General features: G+C 39.2%; 1 protein-coding gene across 4 annotated transcripts in view; it reads right to left on the reverse strand.

Annotated features, from left to right (window-relative positions):
• Il15 (interleukin 15) overlaps positions 1-22788 on the reverse strand; it is a 67415-nt gene extending 44627 nt beyond the window's left edge. The window contains exons 1-2 of one of the 4 annotated variants that reach the window (XM_078022086.1): positions 22237-22788; positions 399-520 (exon numbers count right to left, since the gene is read on the reverse strand). The gene's annotated coding sequence lies outside the window, so the exon portion shown is untranslated. The other 3 variants (XM_078022084.1, XM_078022087.1, XM_078022085.1) reach the window with 3 other exon arrangements.
• Between the last annotated feature and the right edge of the window lie 931 nt (positions 22789-23719).

Here is a 23719-nt window from a genome sequence, read left to right on the forward strand (position 1 = left end):
TTTAGTTGAGAAGCTTACTAAAATGCACCCACTACCTGTGCTTTTAAATAAAGTTCTGTTGGGACTGAACAGACACATCCATGTCGATGGCTGCTTTCCATCAATAGAGGAGAGTGGACTAGTTGTGACTGACCATTTAGATTAGAAAGCTTAGAACATTCCCTATCTGAGTAATTGCAAGAAAAAAAATGTCTACTTTTCTTATGTGCAGTATTCTCCATCCACAGGAAATGCTTTAAACAGTCTATGAAAATTGGCATTTTCTTTTTCATCCAAGGTGCTCAGTTTACGAAAATTCTGATTTATGTATGACATTACCAGGTTTGCCCCCACTCTACTTTTTATTAAGTACATAAAAGTGTTTCTATTGCATAATATGGTTTTTCAACTTTGCTTACATGACCTCCTGTAGCCTGGCTGTCTGCTGGCATGGACTTCTGTACTCCGAGGGACATCACTAACATGGAACAGGAGGAGACATTGCTTCACGGAGCCAGATGGCCACACGTCGGGATGGATTCTGTAAAAGTCAAAGGTGAGAATAAAAAGATCAAAAATTAGGTATTGAATCCTCTTCTCCTCAGGTTAATGGTTTACTATGTTCCTGATTATGCTATAAAAGACATGAAGTCTTGCATGGAGAAGGCTTCAAAAGTTAAGCCTGAATTTTCTGGGTGAATCTTTCCTGAAGTCTTGAGAGTGTCCCACAATTTAACTCGAGCTAATGTTGATTAGAAAGTATAATGCTTCCCAGAGTTTTCTAGCAAAATGTTCTTCTCTTTACCACAAAATGGCATAAGGAAAATTTCAAAGATATATGTGGGCTTCCTGATATGTTACTATGTCTAAGGAAGATATTGAATATAGTTTTGAACATCTATTCTAACAATGAAATATAAATCTCCATTCATATATTTAATATTAAATCACTATTATGTATGATTTCATTTTTCAAAGTACATTTGATTTAAGGGGTTTAAATATGCTAACGGATTGTACTATTAGAAAACCTTAAAATAGCACGCCTCCTATTTTTACAAATGGTATTTCAACTTATTCCACTTTAAAAAAGTAAAGCAGTGTAACTTATATTTTATAAAGTAAATTAAGAAACAGCCAAATTTCAGTATGGCCGATGGTATAAAGAATATTTACAATAAGAGTAATAATTAATTTTAAACAATCTTAGTTCTGATCACTACTGAGGTAGCAAACGTTTAATATAATTGCAAATCCAAATTTAGCCCTTCTTTATGCCTACCTGGAAGCCAGAATTCTTCCAAATTATTCATTTAAAGAAACATTTATGCAAAACTTCCTATGTCTAAGGATCTTTGCTTGGTGCTCTAAGAATGGGTTTTAATCCTTAAGAAGCTCACCAACTAGTGGAGAAAAACCAGAAAACAACAGAAAAAAAAATGCTCTGAATGTTTTGAAAGGGGAATGAAGAAAGTCTCATGCAAAGTCAATGTGTGAGGCCATGGATCCCATGGGGATGAGGAAGATGAGGAACTGGGAAAGATTTCAGTGAACATGAGACATTGGAGTGGCCTGAGCGAGCAGTTTTAGTAGCAAAGGCATGCTGCCTGCACTGGCTCAGAATTCCTGGAGGAGGAACAGGATTTCAGCAAGATTTGGCATGAGATTTTATTCTTGTCCTAGAATTGGTGGCTAGAACTCAATGTTAAGGACAAATAAACATCAAGTTATACAAAGTTATAAAGAGAGTTCTGGGTCCAGACATCTGCTCCAAGGCTAATTCAGAGGTGGGAAAACATCTCCTACGTACTACTAACCCCCACCATCAACCCACTCGGAGACTTTATCTCTGATCCATATAGAGAAAACTAAAATACCAGGAAAGTGTAGCCGAGGTAATGACCCGAGTCACCATTCAAGGACATGATGGGAAGTGTTAGTGACTATAAGCCTATTAAAAAAACAAAAATCTGTCATAGACTGAAATGTGAACTACATGCCTCCACCAAAATTCATATGCTGAAGTGATAACCCCAACATGACAGTATTTGTGATGGAATCTTGTGGAAATAATGAGGCTGAGATGAGGTCAGGAGAGTGGGCCCTTAGGGATTAGTGCTTTTATGAGAAGAGACACCAAAGAGCTAGTTTGTGACTGCTTCTCTTTCCTCTCCTCCCTTCTCCTCTTCCTCTTCCACCTCCCCTCCCTCTTCCTTCTCCTCCTCCATTCTCCCTCTTCCCCTCCTCCTCCTCCTCCTTCTCTACTGTCTCTTTCTCTGTCTCTGATGTGAAGACATAGAAAGAAGGCAGCCATCTGAAAGCCAGAAGCCAAATCAGCTGGCATCTTATTGCTGGACTTCCCAGTATCCAGAACTGAGAAACAGATTCCCGTTGCTTGTATAAACCACCCATTCTGTAGTAATTTGTTACGGGAGCCCCAGCTAATACAAACTGGCATTTCATCCCCTAGTTGGACATCACATCAGCTCAGGACGAGACCAATAGGAAGACCCAACTCTCTCAAAGGTATACTTTTCTACTTTTCTGTTCATTTCAAACAGCCAAAGCAGCTTGAGGGTGGTAGGAATTGGGCATCATTGTGTCTGGTTGATCAACTGATATCCATCATGTCCCTCCCCTATACCCAGGTACTGTAGCCAGATGGCCAGTCTAGCCAGGGTGACAGCAACAGCCAGGATGACATCAGGCTGGACGGGGACCACTGCTGTCATCCTGGCAGTCCCATGTTCCGCTGAGTAGCGATCACTCTTGCTGCCACTCCTGCAGCTCCACTGGGAGCCTCGGCTGGTGCTACAGGGCCAACACTTCTGCAGTTGCCACAGACATCATTGATTCCATCGCTGCTCCTACAGCTGTCATAAAGGTCACTGATTAGACTGCCACTGCTTCAGTAGTCCAGTTGGGCTGTCTCCATGAACCTGTTCCAAAAGCCCTGTTCTAGCCACCACTGCTTTTGTGATTGCCATTACAACTGCCCATGGCTACCGCAATCGCTGTCAAATACCTTCACTTTTGCCAGGAATGCTCTAGATGCCTCTGCCCTGTACTGCTCTGGACGCCTCTACCCACACTGCAGTCAACTGCATTATCTCCACTCCAATCTGAAGAGCACCCATGCAGGGAACAGCAGTGCAGAAAGTCTGCAATTAGCAGACATATGATAACACAGCTAGCCTTGTTGCCAACCAGCTGAGATTTCTTTTGCTCAATTCATTCAAAAAGATGAAGTGCGGCTACCTTAGTGTTAGTATCTCTGAGCTTTGAGTGCTGCAGCTCTCCGTCTCATGTTAGCAGCTCTCCCACTTGCCTTCAGAAGTCAGAGGCTCTCAGCAATTCTTTGGAACTACTCAGCAGATCTCCGCTGCTCGGTGCTCTTAGCACTAGCAGCCCTTCATGTGGCCAGCTCTTAACGCAACCATCTCAGCCTGTTCAGCTCAAGATAGAAGGAATGAAGAGGCAAAACAAAACCATCCCAAACAGGGTTTTATGTTTTTTTTAGGGTTGGGGGTGGGGTTCATGCTGCAACATAAGGGAGACCAGTGTATGGGGTAAATATTTCCCAGACTGATGCAGTGATACGAAGACACTGTTTATATAGACAAAAGGGGCAGGCACACAGTCATCTCTCTGCTGACTGCAGTCTGATTCCTCAATTATTACCAGTATGAGATAATATTCCTAGGAAGACCTCGGGCCATCCACTTCAGTGAATACCTAATAACTTGTGACTAACATATTTAAAAATCAAAAGCACCCCTCCTACTCAGCTTGGTATGGTCTGGATGTGGAGTGTCTCCCTGTGTGTTGAAGGCCTTTCCCCCAATGCTGCAATACTCAGAGGTGAGGTTTCTGGAAAGTGATTGAGTCATGAGGACCCCGTCCTCATTGGTGGATTGATCCAGTGAGGATGAAATCATCTGATGGTATTATGGACATTTTAGGGGGTGAGGCCTACTTGGAGGAAGTAGATCACTGGGGTTGTGCCCTAGGAAGGTATTTCTTCTCCCCATCTACTTCTGTGTACTCTCTCATTCTCTTTCCTTGTGCACACCCACGTGTGCTCTCTCTCTCTCTCTCTCTCTCTCTCTCTCTCTCTCTCTCTCTCTCTCTGTCTCTCCTTTCTGTTGCAATGAACTGAGAAGGTTTCCTCTCTCTTGACCACCATGATGTTTCTGCCTGGAGTCAGCACATCATAGACAAAAAAGTTTGGAAACCATGATCTAACACAAACCTTTCCTCCTCCACGTTTTTCGTGTCAAGTGTTTTGGTCACAGTGACCAAAGATTACTAATACACGTCTCCTAGGCCATATTTTGCCCCTAAGAGGCTTCCCAAAGTTAGGTGGCATGCACCCGAAAGCCCTATAAAAATGCACTTGCTCCATCATTGCACAGCAGTAGTATGAAAGCGTAAGGTTGACCTACACACCCATAGTTGACCTTGATGTGGCCAATCATGTATTTAGGAAAATTTATCTCTGACCTTGAATGTAATCAATATGATGGAACCAGAAAAAGAGAATGTTAGATGTTTCAAAAAATTTTCAGTTCAGCATCCATATTTCAGAGAGCAAGAAACTGGTTTCCAAAGTGACCTAGTGACTTGCTCTAATCAATAAGACCATGCAGTAAATAACAAATAAACATTTACTTAAAAAATATGAAGATGCTATTCAGAGTTGTAGTCAACAAGGAGGCACTCATTTTGCCAGCTGACAGCACATAGCTGAGTCCCTACCCAGAAATGCTGTCATCAAAGAAGGTATCTAGTACAAGGTCATGACCTTCCCCTGGAAGAACCTGGCCTTCTTCCCCAGGATTGGACCACCTCCAATGGGGCTTCCTAGCTCCACAGCCTTCCTCACCGGATCTGCTGAATCCTCTACTGCAACTGTATTACAATGTTCCCCCTGCCTACCTTGTTTCTATCTGCCCCAGTTCCATTAGGAGTTGAGAACATGCACTGCATGCAGACTGCACATAAAATGCACATCTCTACCCCGGCATCTGCTCCCTAGAAATCCCAACCTACAAATATAGTGTATTCTCTCTTTGAGAAAATGTAAGATGGGAATGCACCTGTATCAAATCAAAATAGATTATCACAGAACTTCTTTTAATTTGACAATGTGCATGATGAACCACCAACAAATGCTAAAGTTACCCAGTTACTTAATCATAGAATTTTTTTTTTATATTCAACATTTTATGAGACTTATGGTCTCTAAAATATGCTCTGGGAAACATGATTGCAGTCCCCTCGGGATGACTTTTGAATCTAATCATTGAAGTTACTCATGTCAATATTTCCTATAATAGAAAAATAATGGAAACATTCTAAATTTTCATCAATAAGGCATTACTAAATGAATTATGATGCATTAGAATATTATACAGTCATATAAAAGAATAAAAAGTTATTTAAATACTAATATGAAAAACTCCAAGGTATATTTTAAGTGAAAATAGCAAGTTTCTTCAACAGTTTATACTTTTTGAAAAGGGAAGAAGTAAATATATATGTGCATTTTCTCACATGTGCACAAAAGTATTTGTAAAGGCATACACTAGAAAATGACAGGACTGGTTGTATCTATAGAAGGGAACTGGAAAGCACTTTATACATTTTGAAGTTTAGAACATGTGAATTTATACCAATTGATATATCCAAAATACAACATTAAAAATTAACAGAAAAACATGACAAAATATTAGACATTAGAGATTGAAACACTTTATTAATTGCATATGAAAAGACTATGAAAGAAATTATAACATTTATTAAGTTACTAAATGGGTGAGCTCCATAAAGTTCAAAACCATAACTTATTCATTTAGAATGCCCAAAATTTAGCAATGTCTCAACCAAAGGAGGCAGCAAGTAACTTTTTAAAGAAATAAAATCCTATGCTTCTAATACAGCAACAAATTTAAGACACTCTTTTTTGTGAAACAGGAAAATTCTAGAAATGGATAAAGAATAGTATCTTCTATAAATATATTTTTCTGATATTGTTTCTCTTTTATTGGCTCATAGTCATCAATATTTAAAAAGTATCCAGAGCTGTGTTAACAAGTACAGTAGCTACTAACCCATGTAGCGTTTAAATTTAAAAGTAAACTAACTAAAATAAACTAGAAGTAGAAAATCATTAACTAAAATAAACTAAAAGTAGAAAATCCTGTCCTCAGTCCAGCCACTTCAAGTGGTAAAAAGCCATATACTTTTAGTGCCCACTATGTGGGACAGAGAGGGATAGAATATTTCGTTTTCATTCCTGCAGAAAGTTCCGCTGGAGAGGTATAGAACAGAACTTTGTCTCAGACAAAGCTGGGTTTGAAATCTGACTTAACTACTTACTACCAGTAACATTTAGGGCAGGCTATTGTTTCAGGAGCTCAGTTCTTGTATCTATAAATTGAGAAGCATGGCATTACCCATCTCACAGGATCTTTGTGAAGTTTAACTGAGCTCATTCATGCAAACTTCATTAAACAAATGTTTTATACACATGAGCACTCAAAAATCGACTCTTTATGGGCAATTATCCCCATTGTGAATGAAGCATCACACTATAAACCAGCCGCATCATCCCCCACGCTTGGGCTATTCCACCAAGAGAAAAAAGTAGCTGTTAACATCTGCATAGTTCAGTGCTATTAATGTTCAGTTTGTAATGAATAAAGCTCACAATGACTCCTTCCTCAGGAAAGTCTTGCTATAAGGAAAACATCAGTAAACTAAATGTGTGTTAGTGATATGGTTGATTGCTACTCTGATGCAATTTTTTTTTATCAAATGAAAGCCTAGGAACATTTTTATACTTTCAAAATTGGAATGGTTCCAGTCTCATTGGGAAAACACACCACTAGATAGGATTTTAAAATATAAAGGGCGTCCAATTGTGCCATGAAAAAGGCCAAGACTCGTTCAGCAAAATGGGAAATGCAGGGATTTCCTGAGGCAGCAAGATGAAGGGTCTATAGTTGGTAAATTTGAGCTCAATTTTGAAGAACATGAAGACCTTAATGGTGTAAGCACAATGGCAGGAGGACTATGATAAAGGAATCATATAAATGTGGAATGGTTTAGATACTGGGTGTTCTCCAAAAGCTCATGTGTGGGCCAATGCCAGGACATCCAGAAGGGAAATGGTGGGGTTAGGAGACCCTTCACCTAATCAGCACATGAATCCACTGATTGGGATGCTCACTGGAGGCAGGTAGGTTGTGGCTGGAGAAGGTGAGTCCCTGGCACATACCTTTTGGATTTATATTTTGTCCTTGTTCAATGGATCTCTCTGCCTCCCTCTCCCCACCTCTCTCTCTCTCTCTCTCTCTCTCTCTCTCTCTCTCTCTCTCTCTCTCTCTCTCTCCCCCTCCCTCCCTCCCTCCCTCCCTCCCCTTTCTGGTGTAATGTCCTGAGCTGTTTCCCCTCTTCCACGCTCTTCTGCCCCCCTAGAGTCCCCAGGAATGGAGATGGCTGTCTATGGACTGAGACCTCTGAAACCGTGAGTCCCCAGATGAACTTTTCCTCCTCTAAAATTGTTCTTGTTGGATCTTTTTGTCACAGCAATGAAAACACCTGACTAAAAGAAAAGAAGAGAAAGAGAGGGGAAAGAAGCCTTCTAGCTTTAGCCCCTTAAGACTGAAGAAGTGTCTGCCTCTCATTCCAAAGGCCAAGCCAAACCTTGTTTACTTAGGTATGCCTGAATTTACAAGTGGCCACTTTTGGCTTCCTTATTCCTTCTATACCTTATCTGCTTATGATAGAAATTATTATACGTATATATCATGACCTTAATCTCTACCTATACATATGGAAAGCTATTTTGATGGGCTTCTGAGCTTCATGTATTTTCAGTTAAAGATAAATGAGCCTAAAAAAGAAAAACAAAAAGTTCCCAGATAAGCTTTTAAAATGTCTTTTGGATTCTTCAGGCACTTATATAAAAAGATCCATATAAAACTTATTCTTCACCATTAAAATCAGCCAGTCATTACCCAACAATACTCCAGTACTGCCACTCTAGATAATTGTTTAACTATTAAAATGCATGCTGTGATTTATAACAACCATAATGACACCAATCTCTACAGGACCGCTCATTGCTGAAGTGGAAGATGTACATCATCTGCTGTAGCAGGAAATACCACAGGATAATTTGCAATGATGCACATTTCCTATTACCTGCTGATACTAACCTATCAATGAAAACAACAGTTTAATGGTACAGTACATCTCCTGCTGGCGAATAACCGGATTCAAACATCTCTATTGCTTCTCACTAATTCCCTACAGCAGCAAAGAAGCACGATTACCACGAATGTCAGGAATAACACTTTCCAATTAAGTAAAATGATTTAGAGCAAGGTTGATCTTGTATTAAACCCGGATGCACTGGAGACCACATAATCCTACCCTGTCCTCAGGCAGTCTGACTAACACTGGCAGCCATTCTTCTAACCTTTAATTATTCTTGCCTATTAGACCTCTGGCATTTCCCATTCCCAGTACTTGGCTTTTTATGAAATCTATCAAGTCATTTACACTGAACATGGGATCTCTGGAACAACAGAGCAGCCACCAATTTGCTACAGTAGTCCCAATATCTTATTTCTAAAGCACTGCTTCCCGAGCTCCTTCCTGACAAGCAACCTAAACTTCTCAAGTCTACCTAGCAAAGCAGTGGTGCTCACACAACTGCTCAGCATAGGCTGTCTCCATTAATAAAGTTCATCTGACAGCTGGCAGAGAGTTTGAACTCCTGACCTCTAGTGTGATTCACATGGCTAGTTCAGAGAACTCGTCCACCCTGGTCACACACTGTAGTTCTTTCCTCTCCACCAGGGCTATGTATACTCATCTAGACAGAGCTCAAAGAATGCCCGTTTCCATGATAGGAAACAGTACTTTATCCCTCCTTGCTGACCTTAATTACATATTATTTAACTAATAGTTTCCAAGCTATTGCTCTAAAGAGATTGTCATTTGCAGCTTCTAAGCTCCAGGTCTGTTCCATGGTTAAGATTAGCAAGATTTCAAATTCTGCCAGGGAGCCTTCTTCAGTCTCAGTGGTACATGAACTACAGCATTAGAAACTGTAACATTTTAAAGATGAACAGAATAGAAAAACGGTGGCCCTTGTAGGAAGCACATCACTTTCCCACAACACATCCAAAGAGAGATTCACCATAAGTGAAGTACCTCATATATCTAAACCTCAGTTATCTTATCTTTAAAATGAAATTAGATTGGAAGTGACTAAAGTTCAATCCAGTGCCTAAGTAACATCTATAAAGGTATAGTTGATAATCTTAGAAGATACTGAATTGTTATGCAAATCCTTAGAACCACCAAGGATGGTTTAACACCTGAGGGGGAATTTCTCCTTTCTAATCATCTTACTTTCAGAAGAGGGAAAAAAAAAAAAAAAGTAAATGAATTTTTTGCCTAGATTTTTTACCCAAAGGGGTTAAATTTTAACAATGCATTTCGGGTCACCATTTGTGTTTTGGATTCCCATTTTAATTCTACATTAGGAATTCATTCAGTTAACAGAAACACCAAAAATACATATGGATTATACCACTTCTCTATATTAACTTCAATTTCAGGATGTCTAATATATAGATAGAGTCTATACATTGTAATCTGAGTCTAATCTACAGCCCATATTACAATGTTTTGTACTTGAAATTCACATAAATTGACCATATTTAAAAGGTAGTTATTAGTGAATTTTGAGCTTTTTTCATTTCATATCTTAGAGCTAACTATCAACATCATCATTACCATCAGCAAAACATGTCTATAATTTAAGTGGCTCCCCACCACTGATTTCCAAATAGCTGCTTTCTGGGTCAGAAAAACAAACATTTCACCTGCGATTGCTCCAAACAACTCTTTTCAACCCTGACTCACTGTGGTTCAATTCTTATCCTTTTTCCCTGGAGAAGTGGGAAGATAGACCATTCACACTGTTCTCACCAATAGCTAAGCCACACTCATGCTTACTATCCTGCTTGGCATATAGTTAAGTGCTCAATAAAAATGTGCTGCTATCGTTATCTCTGTCTTTAGTACTCTAAGGGAATATCGTACCAACACTGGTATCCTCCCTCTCTCTCAAATTAAAGGAAATGTTTTTCAAGTTTTTGATTTACATTCGATTTTCAGTACAGGATTTTCATAGATATACTGTATCTGCTTTTGGAAGATCCCATCTATTCTTGTTCTTCTAACAGTTTGCTATTATATTTTTCCATATCACAAGATTATACTGATAAATTTTCTGATATTGAGCTATCTATACAATCCTCAAGTATTTTACTATAGTTCGTGTGTTCCTGATGGGGGAGGTTACATGGTTTATTTGTTTTACTGTTGTTATACTAGCTATAATTTTATTTAGAATTCTAATATTTTTTCTGGCAGTGCTGAGAATCAAACCCAAGGTCTCTCACGTATGCTAGGCAAGCACTCCACCACTGAACTATACTGCCAGTCCTAATATTTTATCTAGTATTGCAAAGTGTCACTAATTTTCTTGATCTTCTATCTGAAAACCTTGGTTATTCATATGGCTTGAGTCTACAAATAATGGTAACTGGATCTCCTCTCATTCAATCTTTCGTTGTATCCTCCCTGTGGAGAACACAGGCTCTAGAGATAAATTCCAGTGCACATTCAGTTCTACCACTTCCTAGCTATCAGCTCCCTGCAAGTCACCTCACTTCTTGATGCTTCAGTTTACTCATCTGGAAAGTAGGAAGAAAGTGCCTCAAGAATTGGGAGGATTAAACATGTGAAAATGCTCAGCATTTTGGATGGCAACAAATGTTCACTACACAAATATTTACTCAATGAGGTTAAGAATGGAAAATGCTTAACCCAGGCTTAGAGGTTTAGGGAAATATTTTCCGAGGAAGTATTACTGGAGACTTTTGCACCAGCTAAAAAGAGCCAGGAGGAAGAGGCATTGGATGAAACAGTGTACTACCTATAAGGCAGCATGCCCAGATATCCAGCTATGCAAGCAAGCATGGTGTACTTAAAGGTCAGGCAGCCCTTCAACACACGGACGATGCAACTCTTTCCATACAAATATGAATTGCTCTACTAGATAATAAATTCCTGGAGATTATTATGGCTCCTTGTTTGTATCCCGTCCAGCACATAGTAGAGAGACATGCACAGAGAAAATGATCAGTATATGTCTGCTATTACATAGTAGAACTTCGTCCACTGTCAGCCTTCCTGGACTGAAAAAAAAAAATGTCCTGGAAGCCGTGTTTATAAATTGCAGTGACTGAGAATAACACGGCTTGAATTAAGAGAGCTCAGGCTTTATAAGATATACGCCTTACTATCAAGTCAAATAAGCCACCAGCAAAACCGTGTCTCAAAGTTTAGAGGTCCTAGGCATACAATAAACTAGGATCTTGCTTTTCAGGAGTAAAGTCCAAAGATACAAAATACAGAATTTTTTTTACTCTGATTTGGGGTTATGGTAAATTCTGAAGTGACATAATAATGCCGTTAGGGCTACATATTTGTTATCTTGCATTCGTTTTTTAAATATTTTTTTTTAGTTATAGTTGGACACAATATATTTATTTTTATGTGGTGCTGAGGATCGAACCCAGTACCTCACATGTGCAGGCAGGTACTCAACCACTGAACTACAGCCCCAGTCCTTTCTTGCATTTTTAAGAGAAGAGACACTAATCTAGGTGCTACTAATACTTCCAGTTTTATAAAATTTCCCTTATCATTTTTGTACTATTGAAATAATTGTGTTTTTTTTTTTTCAAAATACCTGGTAAATGGAATTAAGAAAATGAAAGGACTTCCATTTGAAGGAATTTAGAGAAAATAGGTGTGCCTTGTTTCAATTTCCTTTCATTTGTTGAAGCACTTACTTTGTGATAATAAAATCATCAACTCTAAATAAAACTGGCCGGCAATGTTAAACAGCTCTGATTTTGTTTTCTGTGCATATTTGTTTCAGTGCTAAAAACTCTTACTCCTAATGATAAATATGAGGATTCTATCAACAGCCTGAGCCAAATTAGGCCCTCAGGAAAGTTCATTGCCCTTCCCGATCCAGACCATACAGAATATGCTGGAGAGAATTTTCTAACAGCCACGTATCACAGGTAACTCACTTTGAGTCAAGTCTAGTTAAACTCTTTTTCCTGACTGTGCCTCCCCTTCTCTTCTGAAAGCTTCTGAAAGCCTCATCTCCCCTCAAAAGGTAGAAATTTGAGACAGAAAGTTCTCTCTCTTCTTCAAACCTGGTTTTAAATAAAGCTACTTCCTTTCCAGCCTTTCTCCCAAATTTCTGTACAGCACCAGGAGGTAAGACCTTTCACCATGGTAACAAGATAGTGCCAGGTGTTTGGAGAAGCTTTGAGGGGAGCCTTGAGGGAGGGCGATCTGAAGTTCACCAGTCAGGAAAAGCTTCATTGCAGAGGAGATATTTAAGCCAGGCCTTTAAGGAGGTAAGAAGAGTGGGTCATATCTGAGAAAGGAACATTCTAGGCAGAAGGAAGATCAGGTTCAAAGACTTGTACACAAGAACGTGACATTATGACTGATGAGTAGAAGAGCCACCAGGGTGACTGAATTAGTGCTCTGGGAAAGACAGTGGATGAGACGATGGCTACAAATCACTTAGGGACATATTGATCACATATCAGTTATTTTTATAACAGAAATATAAAAATAACAGAATTTGGCTTTTACTGGAATGAGATGAGAAGGCAATGGATAGTTCTGAATAAAGGAGCGGCGGTAAAACCTGGTTAATGTTTTAACAAGATCACATTTTTGGCAGATTATCTCTCAAAAGTAGCTACCGTACGTCAATGCCTTCCCATCATGAACCTGCATGACATGCTGCCCATTAAAAGGTGGAATCTGTGTCTTGTCCTCTTGAACAGAGGATGGTCTTCTGACTTGTTTTTCTCAAAAGAATGAGATAAACGTGGTAGTCTGTGAAATTCAACTCCCAGGCCTGAAGAGCCTGCAGTTCCCACTTTCTCTCTTATAGAAAATGAATGTTAGGCAAGGAGTGTGACAGTCATGAGAGGTTCATGCTATGAGGAAGCTCAAGCCAGCCACATGGAAAACCATGGAGGAGAACCAGGGAACCCAGTCAACAACAACCAGACTTGGGATCCCATAAAAGTGAGCCAAGGTCCACTGAGTCCTAACTCCTGAGACCACAGACATTGTGGAGTAACATCAAACCATCATCACTGTGTCCTGTCCACATTTTTACTTTGAGAAAATAAAATAGTTCTTATCATACACCAATAGGTTTGGGGGTAGTTTAAAAATTAATAACTGTACCAGAAACTGATACGAGACTAGGTGGCAGATGAACATCTGAAGAGAATCAAGGACACTGTCACTAAGGGCTAGAAAGTCAGCAGGGAAATTGTCATTAGAGGCTGGAGAGAGAACAACTCATGTCATAGTGTGACAGGACATTGGCAGCACCGTGGCCTATAATAATAGAGAAGAAAAAAAGAATGTGCTTCTGAAAGTGACAATAGGTTTCATTCAGTGCACCATGAGTAAGTGCAGGAAGAGAAATATAACTCGGTGTTCAAGCCAAATTTAGAGGAAATAGCTCAACCCAAGATTTGCTGGCTGAGAAAATAAAACTAACTCTTGCTTTTCTAGGTGCAAAAGATATTCAAAGAGAGAAGTAGTCATAGAAAAGAGGTCAAACCCAAGGTTTACTAAAACAACGTGCTCTCAGGTTGAAGATCATATCATAGGCACGTAGCAAAAAGATCCTTCAGTAAGACCTTAGAAAGTTTTAAAGTGCTGCCTTAGATCTTGTCAGATTGGGCCCCTAAAAATCCTAAGGGCTTCTTCTATAGCATTCTCACTTTCAGCGAAAGTAAACAGGAGCCAGTGTTTAGAGTTTTCAGGATACAGATAGATATAGATATAGATATGATGTTTCAGTCAGCTTTTTCACTGCTATGATTAAAAGATCTGACCACAACAATTTTAGGGGAGGAAAAGTTTATTTGGGGGCTCACAGTTTCAGAGGTCTAATCCATAGATAGCAGGCTCCATTCCTTGGGGCTTAAGTGAGCCAGAACATCATGATGGAAGAGTGGAAGCAGCTTACATGATGATCAGAAGCAGAGAGAGACTCCACTTGTCAGATACAAAAAAAAAAAAAAAATATATATATATATATATATATAAAATATATATATACATTATATATTTTTTATTATATATTATATATTCAGTGTATATATACACATTTATATATATTTATTATATATTATTGATGTATTATATATTATGTATATTTATTATATATTATACATAAAATATATATATTTTTGATCAAATGGAGTTAAACTCAAATTAAAAGGAAGTCCTCCATGTCTTAAAGAGATATGAATTTAAACACAAGAAACAATACATCAACAGCTAAACTAAAAGAAGTATAAAAATTTCGAACTCTCTAAGGGTAGAAAGCAGGCTACTCATGCAAAGGTAAATTAGGCATCTAGAGAGGCCAAACAGAGGAAGGCGAATGGCTGGCCAGTCTTTCGCTTTCCCGATGTTCTAGCTGAGGTGACAGGAGAATGAAGAAGCATTTTTGGGTATCTGACCCTAACAACCTAAGAAGAGTCAACTAGCGAAAGGTAGCCCAGATTGCTGAATCATGATAAATAACAAATGAATGAGGTTTTTAAGCCACCGAGTTCTCAACTGTTATTACATTCCATTTTTCTCTTACGATAGTCATTTTTAATGCACTGCCATTTAACGGAAACAACGTGGCTTCTGCATGGAGAACAGGCTGGAGTCCGGCAGAGGGAAGCAAGTGTGGCAGTGGCGAGGTCAACTCTTGCATTTATACTGTGAGAAAGGATCCTCGCTTGGGCCCAGGTGGCAGCAATGTCGGTGGTGAGAAAAGGTCAAGGGTGGGCTATATTTCAAAAGCATGGCTAAATGATTTGGTGGCAGATTCAAGTAGGTAGGAGAAAAACAAAGTCCAAGATGACTCCATGATTGATTTATTGATTGATGATTGACGTACTGTCTATTCATTTTAAAGAATGGATCCTTATGGTGTGGATGGGAGGTATTCCCCCAAAGCTCCTGTGTGAGACAATGCAACAAGGTTCGGGGGAGAAATGATTGGGTTGCGAGAGTCTTAAACAAATCAGTGAATTAATACCTGATGGGATCAACTGGGTGGTGGCTGAAGGCAAGTAGGATATAGCTGGAGGAAGTAGGCCCTGGGGGTGTGGCTTTGGGGCATATATTTTGTATGTTGCAGAGGGAGTCTCTCTCTCTGCTTTCTGTTCATCCTGTGAGCTGCTTCCCTCTGCCACACTCCTCCACCATGATGTTCTGCCTCACTCAAGTCCAGGGAATGGAGCCTGCTGTCTGTGGACGGAGACCTCTGAAACCGTGAGCTCAACATAAACTTTTCCTCCCCTAAAATTGTTCTGATCAGATCTTTCAGTCACAGTAGTGAAAAAGCTGACTGAAACATCAGGTAAGATGGAGAAGACAGTGGGAGAGGCAGACAGGGAGGATCTTCAGGAATCCAATGAGTATTAGACATCTAATCGAGATTCTGGAGAGACTTTGGATATGAGTCTGGAGTTCAAGGGACAGGTCATGGCTGGAGACATAAATTTATGACTCATCAGTATACAAAGGCATTAAGGCCATGAGACAGATGAAATCACCAAAGTAGTGAGTATATTCATAGGGTAAAGCCCCAGGGCTGAGCCCTCAAACTCTCCTCTATTTCCACACTCGGTAAATAAGAAACCAGTCAAAGAGACTGAAATGGCTGCTGGTGAGGAAAAAGGAAAATAAAGAAAGAAGAGGGGTTGGTCTACCCGAGAACTCTCAGGACCTGCTGAAAGAGCATGGGGGAAGAGAGCCAAGAACTCACCACGAGATTTAAAAACAGAGAGGTTCTTGTGTCCTTGACAAATGGATTTCAATGCACCAGTGGGATGACCACCAGGCTGGTTCAAGACAGAGTGAGAAAAAACAAAATCTCAGGTAAAGAATATGGTGAACCTTGAAAGTTCTCCTGAAAAATGGGGGCACAACACCCAGGTGGTAGGGGAAAGAAATGAGGAAAATAACACAAGGCTGTTTTTTGCTTAATAGGAGGAATTATAGCTTGGTGATATGGTAAGGGGAAAGACCCATTAGAGAGAGAAAAAAATGATGGAGAGAAAGAATTATTAGAGCTATAAACCCTTGAGTAGATAATGAGAATGAGACCACACACCTGAATTAACTGCATGGATTTCTATCTGGTTTTCTGATCTCTAAATTGCCTTTTTCTTCAACAAATTCTTGCCTTGAGCTAATTTTCCTAAAATACTGTCGGCATTTTATTGGTCCAGCACTGTTTTTTGCTATGTTGCTATGCCTCTTCCCTCCTTCACATTCATGTGCTTAGCTGTCCAGCTTTTGAATGATCCAACTGACTCTCACTGAATCAATACGAATCATGTATATGACCAGTCCTCTGCAAGGCACTCAGATCTTTTCTTTATTTAAAATGCAAGTATAGAGTCAGACTCATATCAAAATGAATTTACAGACATAAAAAATATTATAAGGGAATACAGACAGCACCAAATAAATACATAAAAGGAAGAAAGTAATTCTGCCCGGGCAGAGGATGAGGACACAGACACTACAGATGATAAGCCCTTTGTGCAGGACCCTGGCAGGCTGGCACTGAGGGGCAAGTATGTGTAGAAGACAGCAGCAGTGTGCCTGGAGCTGAGGCTAGAAGAGGAGAGGGGGATGCAGAAGTGATCACAGCCTGCATGAAAGTATTTCCTACTGCCAGCCAGGGAGGAGGCTCCACAGCAGTCCCACTAGGTCCTTTACCTCTGCCCACAGGCCCCGAGTACTTAGCTTTATGTGCAGTAAGCCACGGCAATCCAGATGTCAAGAGGATAAGGCTGAACTAGATCAGAGATCTCCCAATGGAACAAAATATGCCCCTGGGTGTCCTGCATTTTCCCAGGGGTGTGTGGGTACAGAGCACTAAAGGAACCAAATTCCATACCCACTGCTTAGTGGGACTCCCGTACTATTAATGCCATGCCTGCTGGACCTGAGACAAGCAGATTTCTAGCAAGTTCTCCTTTCTTACTTCCCCTTTCTTCTTTTCCCACTCTATGAAAGACACATCCCTCCCCCATGCAGAATCTGATCCTCTGGCTTGCCTTGCCAGGGTGCCACATAAAGAAAGGAGCAACTTGAAAAACTGACGTAAGAGAGAGCTTTTAACTTAAATCAAACCAATGTTATCAATCATCTCTATGTCTAGCTATCATTCACATTTCCACTATAGCTTTAATTTTATGCCTCATTGCTGCTTACAAAAAGTTAAAGGATTATTTGGTTAATTGTACATTCATAATAGGTAAAACAACATAACCAAGAAGATATTTTAACAACGGAATCCCTTAGTTAAAAGGATTAAGATTGAATTTATAGACTTACTTTTGTAGGGAAATAAGGGAGAAAAAATGGAAAATATATTATAAAATCCATAACTGTAAAAATGTTCAATTTAAGAATAATTATTTGAAGATTTTAGAGATCATCACTAACAGTGTGCAAGGGCTACTTCATTTCTCAAATTTCAATTAAAAAATATGTGTGTAAAATTCCCATTAAGGAGAAATATAATTCAGTGCTATGAGAGATCTGGGCTTTCTCTGGGCACTTTTGTATGTGTCACTATGATAACTTCCTCCCCCATCAATCTTAAAATCATCATATCTTCTTCTTCTAGGACTATTTTCAGTTGCAATTCCTTCTTTTGACAAATAATTTCTTTCCCCTCTGATCTTTCCCAATACCTATCAGGACTTGAAAGAATCATTAACATTGTGGAGAGGACACAACCACATATTGTATCCAAACTTTTGAGTCCTTTTTAATTTAGACTATATGCAACCCTCTATCTCTGCCATGGGCTAAAACACTATAAAATAGATGTATACAAATACCTTGCCTTCAGATGTAAAATGTGTACAAATAATATTGTTGAACTGAACTGAGCTCAAAGAACCTCTTATTTACTATTTCTAATCCCAGCAATGAATAACTTTATTTTAAAAAAAGAACATCTTTTAACATAAAGCTAAGTAATAAATATCATTAGATTATCCCAGTGATGATCACCATCTATTTCATGGCAAGGATACAAGCATTATAGTTTTCATTGTACTGAACAACTGACTTCCGGAACCCAGAAAAGAAAACATGTGATATACAAAAAAGTATTAACATTGTAACCAAAATAAATCTCAGCAGAATGTCTTCTTAGCTATGTCCTAATCCAAGTGAAATTCTGCATACCAGTACAATTTTTTTTTGTACAATGAAAATAAAAATGTAGTTATTATTAGAAGTCCATGAGGTCATGCAGATGAAATATCAATGTGGTGCGTGAAACTTCCTTTGTGTTACTTCCAGATTCACATTGGTTTCTACTGGAATGATTCTCTTAATAACAATAATTTGTACTTAGGACTCTGTTAAGATTTTTGGGCTATCCCTGATTCAATATACTCCAGAAGCAGAGTGAAAAATAGCCCTTATCTGTCCCCAGATGTTAACAGGTGATATGTACATGCATACATATATACATACAAACTTACATATGCTTACACATGCACACACATACAGAATATACACAGTTATGCATATGTTTACATATGTATATACACTTGATGATAGTTCATTAGTGAAATACACCATCAAATTTTTATTAATTATTTAGTTAATTACATTCCAGTACTCACCACCACACATTTTCTCTCAAAGGCCCTATGGAATTTTTCCATCCAATCAATTTAAAAGGCTAGCAGCAAGCATTTAAGCAATGTTCAATCTCTAAAGCCTCATGCAGTTACTGTAATCACGGGGTAAATAAATCTAAGAATGAATGTATAGCTAAAGAAAGAAGTTGGCTTCTTCCCAGCTTTTCTATCATAAGGCCTTCTGAAAAGGGGGTTTCCAAAATAGTTAATGTTACTGTTTCCAGCTGTGATGCAATAGGAAGGTCTTTCATCCTGATCCCTCCATGAGTCCTGGCCCTTCTACCTGGACCGATGGATAAGTAACTAGGTGGATACAGATATATGGATCAATCCAAATTTGCCTACTGTTATTCTTTTATCAGTTAAAACTGATATGAATTGGACAAGTGTTTTCATTCGGGAACATAAAAGATATTTCCCCAGGGAACTAAACATAGAGATACTTATATGAATATTATTTGATTAAAGAGAATTGTTAAATATGTACTTATTGATGTCATTGATATAGGTGTCATACAAACATTACTTTAAAATCTACATTCTAACACTATAACATTTCCTCAAAATGAAATATGATTGTCACTGTCAAACTGTAGGAAATATTTGAGTGAGGAATATTATTGTAGGAAATAATAGTATCCTTGAATAAATACATGCTTTCTTAACCTAGTAGGTCTCAAGTATTCAATCCTGCAAATATTTCAACAAAATATTAAAATAAGTTGGAAATCATAACCTAGAACTCATATATAAATTAACATGAATTTATGTTATTATATCATAACTATTATAATTATATTTTTATCATTTTGTAATCATATTATTATCATATTTAAGTTTTTTATAGGTTTTCCACATGTGGGATAATGAGACAAAATGGTTTAAACCTATGTGAATTAGAATTCCACTTTCTAAGCCTATCCCCTTAGGAAAGTTATTTACTCTATAATTTCATAAGCTACAAAATATAGTTTGCACCACGAAAATATATCAGGATGGTTTTTTAAATGCATACTTAGGGGGCTGGGCATGTAGTTTAGTGGTAGAGGACTTGCCTACCATGCTGGATGCCCTGGTTAAATTTTCCAGCACTGCCAAAATACAAAAACCAAAACATACTTAGAACAATGTTTGATACATTAGTAAGAACTCAACAGGTGTTGGCTGTTAATCCTATTATTGTCCAAAATGCAACTTGTGGATCTGAAGACAGTACTCTATATTATCTATCACTAACTAACCTTCAGAAGAGTAACTACACAATAAACAAAGAAAGAGAAAGAAAACACTCAGAGAAATGGGTGGAAGGACAATCTTCTAAGTTCTAAAAGTTTTGTAAACTTTTTGCATCAAAGATCCATTTAAAAAGCTGATTAGAATTATGAGGTATTCTCCTGAAGAAAATCTACATCTACACAGCATGCCACTTCTTTTACAGACTTCCTGTAACCTACCAGAGGCAGCAAACCTGAGATGGGGAAGCTCCAGATGTTAAACTCTTCTACTTCCAATAAACTTAAAATCACTATTTTTCTCCATCCTTCAAAGCAGTTTAAAAAAATACATTCATTGACAATATTAATTCTTAAAGTACTAATTTCAAAAAGTACTAATTACAAAAAGTATCATATTATTTTTCTTAAGCTTACCAGTAATCTGCAGGTAAATTCTAATGAGAACATCAAATCAAACACTGGAGTTGCTCCTTTAAATTAGCAGACAGCAATGACAACAAAATCATGGAAACACCCCACCTATCTGAGATTCTGTATCTAGGGCCAATCTAACCCTTCTTAGTCACTGCTGCAAAGCAGATCATGAGTCTGAATGAACCTCAGAAAGAGAAAAAGAAAAATATAAGGACATGACACAAAGAATCCTAATAAACCCTAAGAATTTTCTGACACTAAAACTTCAGCTTTTTCTTTACTTTAAAACCCTAAAATGACTATTGCTTTGTGTTCAGTCCTTCACATATCTTGATATTTCTTCTGTTGCACCTCCTCCCTCTACCATGTCCAATGCACTACTTTATAAGAAAATGACAAAAGTTTAAATTTTAATGTGTATTTTATGTTGATGATTTCAACAGAATGGTCCACCTTACAGCTTCTGCATAGTAAGATGTGTAATAACCATCCTGATCTATTTATTCCACAATCCTAACACAAGAGTTCAGCCAGCTCAGTTGGGTCTAGTTCCATACACTGAAAGATGAGAGTGACCACAACTGCAAGAAGTGGCCATTATCCAGTATCATAATATTACAAAAATAGTTTAGAAACACCTAATGGGAAATTGCTGGTGACAGCCACTTTTGCTTCTAGTTTTAACTTGTGACTCATTCTGTTTAACAATCTACTTCATTTATAAGCATCAATGAAGAACTATTTTGCTTGACATATACTTTGAAATTAGCAAATTTTAAATGCATAGAATCACAAAAATTTAATTCAAGTGAACTGTAAATTCTTGTAATAATGGAGCTTCAATAAAGCTTGAAAAAATTAATTAGCTATTCATTCAAAGCCTCTGGAATAAGGGTTCTATTTCAATACCATTCTCTCAAATTTCTTGCAAGTTTCTTTTTTCCTTTCTTTTTTCTTTTTCTTTCTTTCTTTCTTTTTTCTTTTTTCCCCTTCATTCCAAATACTGCTTTTCTGAGAGACAAGCGACTTGTGCAGATTTGGCGCGAACACAGCGCCAGGCCTGAGTGCCAAGCAATGATCACTCCTGCATAATTCTCTCCCTAGAAGACATATCCTGATCAAAGACGAATTGTAATTTGATTTTGCAAAGGTAGTGAGAGAGGCGCGCACGCACGAAGAGCAAGGGTCTTGGGGCGACAGGGAGCAAGCGGAGAGCGGCGGTACCTTTCTTGACCTTTCTGTGGTGGAGTAGGTTCAGGAAGAATCAGTGCCGCGGGAGCGCGTCTTCTTGGAAACCCGCTGCGTGGCTGGGACACCCAGACACCCTCCGCCAGCCTTGGCAGAATAGGTGGCGCGCAGGGGTCCGGCGCTGTCACTGCTCGCCCGACACCGGGAATGGCAGGATTGGAGCGCACCGGGGAGACTCACGCAAGGCGCAAAGGGACGCGAAAATGCGCTCCTCCGGAAGCAGGCGTATGGGCAGGCGAACCCACCGGAGAAATAAAGGGTCAGGAGGGGAAAAACCGTCTGCAAGACGTGCAACCGAAAACTGAAGTCCCCGTCAAGTGGGCGGGGCGGCCCGGCTGCGGCTGGTGGAGGAGAAGTGTGAGTTGAGCCGCAGCTGGGAGGGGCCCGGGGCGTAGGCTTTCGGGGAAAATTCCACCGCGTTTTCAAGCAACACCATCTCCATTCCCAAAGCGGAGAAGCTGAGCTCATACCTCCATGGAGACCTGGATGCAGGGTGGTCTCCTTGCAGCCAGCGCCGCGTACCAAGGACAGGGCTAAGGGCTTCGACGGCAGCGAGCAAGTGCGAGTCAGCTGTGATTTCCCCCGCCGCCTTCCAATCGGGGAGTCCCAACTCTGGCAAAAAGAAAAGTGAAAGAGAAAGAGCCAGAAGCAATGGCAAAGATAAACACCACCAGCGGAGGTTGGGGGAGGGGCGGGTGGCAGGCGGCTCCTGGAGCCACAAGTGGAGTCGCGATCACCTGCAGGTCCTGGGGCACAGAACCTGAAAGGGGAACTGGATACTGAAGAAGCCCGGACCCGCCTTGATGCGCTACTGGCCATTGGCCTTATCTGCCTCCTGGGACACCTAAAAAGAAGTCTGAATGGTTGGGGTGGAGCCCACAGGCCAAGGTCACAGCTACTACCGCCTTAGGGAAATTTATGCAGCAAAGCCTGAAGACCCTGGTGCGGTAGGCGCTCCTAGGAAAGCAAAGGGATTTCGAATTGGGATGGATAGTTACTCCAGAGAAGCCAGTTTCCCCGCAGCAGAAGTAGGAAGAAGGAAGTTTCTGACTTATTAGAGGAAATTGTTGAAGACACCTGAGTGACCCATTTCTTGCAGGCAGCTGTCAGGATCAGTGAACTTTGCAGGAACTGTACCTCTCTGGAATCCCTTTTTCAGTCTAATAGGTAGTGGAGCTTAAAACATTACACGGGGGTCCCATTTGATGGAATCCTGAGATGTTTTATTTATGTTCAAATTGGAATGATGTTTTTGAGGCTGAATAATCTGCATGTGGATCTGAGTTAGCAGCAAAGGCAGAATGCCCAGTTCTTGGGAGAATCTGGCATGCATGTGAATCACTAAAATTCCCTGTTGAAAGGTGCTTCCCAGAACCTTTCAGAGTCAAGGCACCAAGAAAATGATAAGACTCCTGGGAGCCCTGTTAAAATTTTAACTATTTTTTTTGTATTAAATTAATATGATAAAAAGTGGGGAAATATTCAAAGTGATTATTAACTGTGCAAAAAAATTCCACATAAAATCATTTATTGCTTTTTATGAAAAAATTTGAGTTTGTTTCCATAAACTTACCTTTCCTATATAAAGTTTTATGTTTGAAACAACTGATAGACTTTTTGATAATAATCACTTCAAACTTTATATAGCTATAATAGCAAGTTACTGGAAATATGTAAGACCTTCTTTTACAACCTCTCTAAATTTTTTCATAGTTGAAAATTATATTTAAAGAAGTGAAAGAATCATTCTTCTCTGTCCAAGCAAGGTAATGTTGAATTTTCTTGTGATAATGCTCATGAATTTCAACTCCAATCTGCCTTTCTCATAGCAATATCAGAAAGCTCTGATTTGTAAAATGCATGCCCATCTGAAAGGCTTGATATTCCACTGCAGAACTATATAGCAATTACAAAAAAGCTGATATGTGAATGTGTGTGAAGAAGGAAAGGGAT

The sequence above is a fragment of the Ictidomys tridecemlineatus genome, chromosome 9, assembly GCF_052094955.1.
Source record: "Ictidomys tridecemlineatus isolate mIctTri1 chromosome 9, mIctTri1.hap1, whole genome shotgun sequence".
NCBI lineage: Eukaryota > Metazoa > Chordata > Mammalia > Rodentia > Sciuridae > Ictidomys > Ictidomys tridecemlineatus.